Genomic DNA, 7,635 nt, shown 5'->3' on the forward strand with positions numbered 1-7,635 from the left:
CTCATCAGTTTCATTTAGAATTAAAGGCGAATCATTGTTTTAAAGATCATGACAAGCTGCATCATTGATATTTTATGATACGGTTCCAGGAGGCACAAAGCAAACACTGAGGCCCAGACACTTTCCTCTCGTGTTTTGCTCCGTGTTTTGTTTTTGTCTTCCTTTGGTCCCAGTTCTGAGAATCCTTAGCTTGAGCACAGGACTCTTTCGAAAAAGTAAGTCTCTGCTCAGATCTGGATTATAGGCTCAGCCTTGTGGTCACGTCCCGGACGTTTTAGAAACCAGACGGCATATGTGGGCCCCTCAAGGGGCCTGACTCACACAAAGTCTTCTCAGGTTGCCTTCTGCAAAATTTCCCTAGTACTTTCTCTTCTTCCCATGAAATTCAACACTATTAGCCTCAGGTCCTTAAAAAATGGAAGAGGCTTGTGGCTGGGCAGCGTCCACAAAGAAGGAACTGGAACCGATTGTCTCCCATCCTTGGCCTTGGGCAGCGCACTCTCATTGCTGGCAGAGGGAGCTCGTGACGGACGGGACGTTAACCACGACTTTCAGAATACAACTTGGCTGTGTCCGGGCCCCGTTTTCAGTTTCTTGGCAGCTTGTTTTGGTAAAAATAAGTCATCAGCGTGAGACGAGTGTAGAAGCATCATGTGAATGAGAAAGGTGTGCACTGTAACTGCCTTGTCTGTGATCCAAGATGAGATCTTGCATAGACCTTCTCCTGTCCCACCCAAATCTCTGATGTAATTTAAACAGTCTAACCTGAACACTGAAAAGTCTTTCTGGGATTAGAAAACAATTCTCAGGGATTTCACTGACAGTCCAGTGGTTAATACTCCGTATTTCCACTGCAGGAGTCATGGGTCTGATCCCTGGTTGGGGAACTAAGTTCCCACCTGCCATACGGCCAAAAAAACCAAAAGAATTCTCATTTGGATGCAAAGCCCTGTCTCTGACCATCCTTCTCTCTGGGTCTTCTCCTAAGATGGTGCTGTTCATATAGGAGGTGGAAAGGGGTGGCCACACGACTTCCTGAGTTTGGGGAGAAAGGAGTACTCTGATCTTGTGTTGAATCTGGAGTGTGATCTGGCAACATCTTCCAGCCTCTGGCATGATGTCGCTTGATCAACTGCTTCCAAACCTGCTGCCCAGGGCCAAGGAACTCATGGTTCCGTGTTCTGGGCAATGCTTCCAGGTGGCACTGGTCAACTCTCACAGGCGGGCTCGGTGCCTCTGCTTCTTCCACTGCCTGCTGATTCCCCAGTCTTCTTTTTATCCTCCATGTGGTCTACACTTAGCCTCTGCGTGAGTCACACTGCCTCATTCTACCAGCCCCATGGCAGCTCCACGGGCCCTCAACACGGGAAGGAGAGTGCCGTGGGAAGCCGTTTTCTCTACCTGACCACGCTGTACCTCCAGCTTTATTTGGATGGACTATTCCTTGTCTAATAGGTGACCCAAATGAACAAGAGTCCACACGCTGAGTTTAGATAACAACTTTCCAAAGGAAGACTCAGATCATGTTTATCAGGCCATCTCGCTCCCCTCTCTCTCCCTTTTCCTCAGCTCCTCATGGCCTTTGCATCATCATCTCAGGGCTGGAAAAGGGCAGGTTTCCCGCTCCTCCTCTGCTCTGTCTGCCCCTTCATAAAACTCTAAGCCTAAGAAAAAGATAAACGAACTGAGTTAATCCTTTCTTATGGTAGAATCCTTGCCAGAAAAGCCTTTGTTTTGCTTCATTTGAGTGACATGTCAAATATTTTTTAAAGCTCTAAGTGTTTTACTCTGTTTAGACTGAACCACGGTGTAACTGACAGAAGCTGAACATTATGTGTCATGGTGTTGTTTGTCGTTAGTTTGTTTTGTGTTCCTTTTATAGAACATCTCAATCCCCTTCCCTCCCTCGGGCAGATGACTACCTGGAATGCCCTGGGAATGAGGCCACGCATTAGGAAAGTCAGAAGTATAAAAGCACACACATAATTGTTAAATTCTTTCCCCCATGACATTTATGCTGTCCCAAATCTTCACGGAAATCTACCAGAATAAGTTTAATTCTTGATGCCGTTGTCTGGAGGAGGAAACTAAGATTCACCTTTTAAAAAACAGATTTCACACTGAATCATACTGGCTCCAAAGACCAACCTCCTTTCCTGGGTGACGTGAAGTGAAAGTTGCTCAGTCGTGTCTGACTCTGCAACCCCATGGACTGTAGCCTGCCGGGCTCCTCTGTCCATGGGATTCTCCAGGCAAGAATATTTCAGTGGGTTGCCATTCCCTTCTCTAGGGGATCTTCCCAACCCAGGGATGGAACCCGCATCTGCTGCACTGCAGGCAGATTCTTTACTGTCTGAGCCACCAAGGAAGACCAACCATGCTGCTTTGAATAGCTGGAAGTTTAGATACAGATCATGAGCCAAGAGCGGAGGTCAAAAAAGAACCATGTAAATGTCAGCATCCATGCGGACTACAGTATAGAGCCAAAGCAGAGACAAATGCGGTGTCCGATACCATGGTTCCAGGCGATCTTGGAAGCTTGAAGGTTTAAGTAAATACCAGGCCATTCAGTAGAAGATCTGATTGCTTGTTTAATAATAAAAACAGAATCAGCCGATGACTTCATTAAAATGGGGCAGGCTTTGAGGCTCATTCTCTGAATTCTAGTTCATCTGGGAAGCCCAGAGATCATTCCATAATCTTGTGGAGGCAGGAAGAATAGATTCTGCTATTCTGACTTCTGTATCCCAGGCTTCCTACCAAGTCTCTGCTACTCAGGTCAATGTCCTACAATTGGCGTTTAGAGAATTTAAAGATACTAGATACTGCATCTCAAGCCTGCTTCATTTTATGTTTATAAACACATGGTTGTGTTTTCAGTTGTAGAGTTTACTCCATGCCCATTTCATTCTCCTCCCTTGTTTTTAATTGATATTATAAAGAATGGTAATGAATGAACAAGAAAGCTGGAGGAACAAAGAGCACCCATCTGTGGGCAGGGAGAGGAGGGCATTTCTGCATGAGCATGACCTCAATGGGGCGTTAGAAAGGGAGTGAGGTGGGAAGGACAGCCTTGGGAGAGGAGGTGGCCTGGTGTAGAGTGTGAGAGCCTGACTAGGTAAGAAGGGTGTGTGTGGGGGGTGGGAGTGCCTGGGAAGGCAGAGCCCTAAGAACATCAGGTGGGGGTCTTCCAGCAGGGACCCGGGGGTGCTGGAGCCCAGGTGTGCTGGGAGAAGCATCCACATGGAGGAGAGGGTTATGACAGCAATCAAGAGATTGTTTACATACTGGGGAATCAATTAAAGAAGTAACCACGTTAAGGGTAGTGGAAAACAGATTTCTCCCCATCACAGAAGAGAGAAAACTAAACAAGTCCAGGGCTGTTGGACTGGAACTGAAAGTATCAGTGTGAACATTTGGTTTTTCAATATATATCAAGGTAGATAAGAGATACAAATAGATTTAAATATACAGACGAACACATACACATATAGTCTGGCTGTCTGCTGACAGAATCTTGGTGAACTGATGCTCCAATACCTGTGAGTATCTAGTATTCGGACCTCGTTTTTCAACACCATTCTCCACAAAAAGAAGTCAAGTTTCTTGGAGGACTGGCCAATTCAGGGCTGAGGCAAGGAATGTACCTGATGAAACAGAAAGATCTTTTTTGTGTCCAAAACTAAGAAAGTGCTCAAAGAATGGTGGGGGCATGTCAAAAGGACACAGGGGCTCCTACTGGCCATGCCTGGGACAATCTGTCCTTCAAAATAAATAATCCTACTGGTAGATTATGGGTTTCCCTGGTGGCTCAAGGGTAAAGAATCTGCCTGCCAATGCAGGAGATGGGGGTTCAATCCTTGGATTGGGAAGATCCCCTGGAGAAGGAATGGCAACCCATCCAGTATTCCTGCCTGAGAAATCCCATGGACAGAGGATCCTGGTGGGTTACACAGTCTGTGGGGTCACATGACTTAGTGACTAAACAACAATAACACTGGTAGATGACAACCTATTGAAAAAACTAGGAAACTATGAGTCACACTGATATAAATAAATAAGTTTCATGAAGATTGGGGTATTTCTTCTCAAAGTACCTTTGCACAAAAGACTTATTAGTTATAAGGAGAAAAAGAGTTGCCTTGCATTGGAGAGTGTGGCAGAAGACGCTTTAGTCAAGTGATCAAGGTGAACATCACCAGTAACAGGAGAAATTGAAATGATGCCCCACCAATCAAATGCAGGGAGGAGACCTCAGCATCACACTGGGATGTTCTCAACAAAGATGCAAAACCTGAATCTAATCACGAGGAAGTGACAGATTACTCTCCACTGAGGGACACTGTACAAGGTACTTGCTTATCTTCAGAAGTGCCAAGGTCATGAACATCAAGGAAGTGTGAGGAACAGTTCAGAGTAAAGGAGAATGAAGAGACCACTATGTGATTCTGAACAGGATCCACTGGCCATAAAGGACATTTAGTTCAGTTCAGTTCAGTCGCTCAGTCGTGTCCGAGTCTGCGACCCCATGGACTGCAGCACACCAGGCTTCCCTGTTCATCACCAACTCCCAGAGTTTACTCCAACTCATGTGCATTGAGTCGGTGATGCCATCCAACCATCTCATCCTCTGTCGTCCCCTTCTTCTCCCACCTTCAATCTTTCCCAGCATCAGGGTCTTTTCTAATGAGTCAGTTCTTCTCATAAGGTGGCCAAAGTACTGGAGCTTCAGCTTCAGCATCAGTGAATATGCAGCACTGATTTCCTTTAGGATTGAGTCTGGGACAATTAGCAAGGCAGGGGTTCTGGGGCCCAATGATAATTTTGTATCGACATCAATTTCCTGATTTGGAGGTGGTCTTATGGCTCTGTAGGGTGCTGCTGTTTGTAGGAAATGCACCCTAAAGTATCCTGCCATTATGAGGTGTGAGGTTGGTCTCACTATCAATGATTCAGAAAAAAAAAGGTCTGTGCTATACCGACACCTTTCATGTGAAAAACAAATCTTTAAATAATATATTAGAAAATACATAAATATGTAAAGAAGTTAACATTTTTTTGATATTTAACATAAACTTCAGATCCTGGCATATTTATTCCTACAGCTATTATAGGTGATTAGACAAAGGTGTCTAATCTGATTTGAAGCAGAAAAATGCAACTAGTGTGAAGCTTTAGGTTCAGTTTCTCTGAATTATTATTACTATTATTATCATTATTACTATTCAGTTTAAAATCATTGCAAAATGTATGGAAAAGTTGTAAGAACAGTACACCTTTAACAGTACTCCATAAACCTTTAAACTTCACCTAGATTCAACACTTGTTAACATTTTATGAGATTCAGTTTTTCACCTCTCTTTTTTCTTTTATCTGAACTATCTTATGATAAGTTGCAGACAACACACCCCTTTCCCCTTAAACCTTTCTGCCTCTTTCTAGAGAGGCAAAATATATAAGATATATAAAATTTATTTAATTGGAGGCTAATTACTTTACAATATTGTGATGGTTTTTGCCATACACTGACATGAATCAGCCACAGGTGTACATGTGTCCCCCATCCCGAACCCCCCCCACCTCCCTCCCCATCCCATCCCTCTGGGTTGTTCCAGTGTACCGGCTTTGAGTGCCCTGCTTCATGCATCAAACTTGGACTGGTGATCTATTTCACATATCTTTATACATAGCTATCTACCTATCTATATGCATGCGTGCATGCTCAGTTGCTTCAGTCATGTCCAACTCTTTGTGATCCTATAGACTGCAGCCCACCAGACTCCTCTGTCCATGGAATTCTCCAGGCAAGAATACTGGAGTGGGTTGCCATGCCCTCCTCCAGGGGATCTTCCCGACCCAGGGATTGAACCTGTGTCTCCTGCATAGCAGGTGGATTCTTTACCACTGAGCCACTGGGGAAGCCCATATATCTACCTATATATAGATATATACATATTTATATAAGTATATTCTTCTACATAACCACAGTACAATGATCAAATTCAGGAACTGCAGCATTGATATAATATAGAGAGTCCATATTTTAATTCTGACAATCATCCCAATAATTTCCATATTTCTTAGTGCAAGATCCAATCCATGTTCAAGTATCACATTAGACTGTCATGTCCCCTTCATCTGAAACAGTCCCCAGACTTTCCTTGTCTCTCATGATATCGACAGTAGCTTTGTGAAGCTTCTCTCCATGTGGGCATGATGTCTTTCTCTAGATTATTTTTCTTTTACCTCCTCTCTTTTCTTTGTCAGGTTTTCCCACCTGTTATAGATAGCCCTTTTTCTACGTTCTTGCACCCCACCAAATCCCAGAAATAGACAGTTGTTTTGCTGGGCAGATTGCTCAGTTCAGTTCAGTTCAGCGCTCAGTCATGTCCAACTCTTTGCGACCCCATGAACTGCAGCATGCCAGGTCTCCCTGTCCATTACCAACTCCCGGAGTCGACTCAAACCCATGTCCATTGAGTCAGTGATGCCATCCAACCATCTCATCCTCTGTCGTCCCCTTCTCCTCCTGCCCTCAATCTTTCCCAGCATCGGGGTCTTTTCCAATGAGTCAACTCTTCGCATGAGGTGGCCAAAGTATTGGAGTTTCAGCCTCAGCATCAGTCCTTCCAATGAACACCCAGGACTGATCTCCTTTAGGATGGATTGGTTGGATCTCCTTGCAGTCCAAGGGACTCTCAAGAGTCTTCTCCAACACCACAGTTCAAAAGCATCAATTTTTCAGTGCTCAGCTTTCCTTATACTCCAACTCTCACATCCATACATGACCACTGGAAAAACCATAGCCTTGACTAGACGGACCTTTGCTGGCAAAGTAATATCTCTGCTTTTCAATATGCTGTCTAGGTTGGTCATAACTTTCCTTCCAAGGAGTAAGCGTCTTTTAATTTCATGGCTGCAATCACCATCTGCAGTGATTGTGGAGCCCCCAAAAATAAAGTCAGCCACTATTTCCACTGTTTCCCCATTTATTTGCCATGAAGTGATGGGACCGGATGCCATTATCTTCGTTTTCTGAATGTTGAGCGTTAAGCCAACTTTTTCACTCTCCTCTTTCACTTTCATCAAGAGGCTCTTTAGTTCTTCACTTTCTGCCATAAGGGTGGTGTCATCTGCATATCTGAGGTTATTGATATTTCTCCTGGAAATCCTGATTCCAGCTTGTGCTTCCTCCAGCCCAGTGTTTCTCATGATGTACTCTGCATAGAAGTTAAATAAGCAGGGTGACAATATACAGCCTTGAAGTACTCCTTTTCCTATTTGGAACCAGTCTGTTGTTCCATGTCCAGTTCTAACTGTTGCTTCCTGACCTGCATACAGGTTTCTCAAGAGGCAGGTCAGGTGGTCTGGTAGTCCCATCTCTTTCAGAATTTTCCACAGTTTATTGTGATCCACACAGTCAAGGTTTTGGTATAGTCAATAAAGCAGAAATAGATGTTTCTCTGGAACTCTCTTGCTTTTTCCATGATTCAGAGGATGTTGGCAATTTGATCTCTGGTTCCTCTGCCTTTTCTCAAACCAGCTTGAAAGTCTGGAAGTTCACAGTTCACGTATTGCTGAAGCCTGGCTTGGAGAATTTTAAGCATCACTTTACTAGCATGTGAGATGAGTGCA

This window comes from Bubalus kerabau, chromosome 2 (genome assembly GCF_029407905.1).
Source record: "Bubalus kerabau isolate K-KA32 ecotype Philippines breed swamp buffalo chromosome 2, PCC_UOA_SB_1v2, whole genome shotgun sequence".
Taxonomy (NCBI): Eukaryota; Metazoa; Chordata; class Mammalia; order Artiodactyla; family Bovidae; genus Bubalus; species Bubalus kerabau.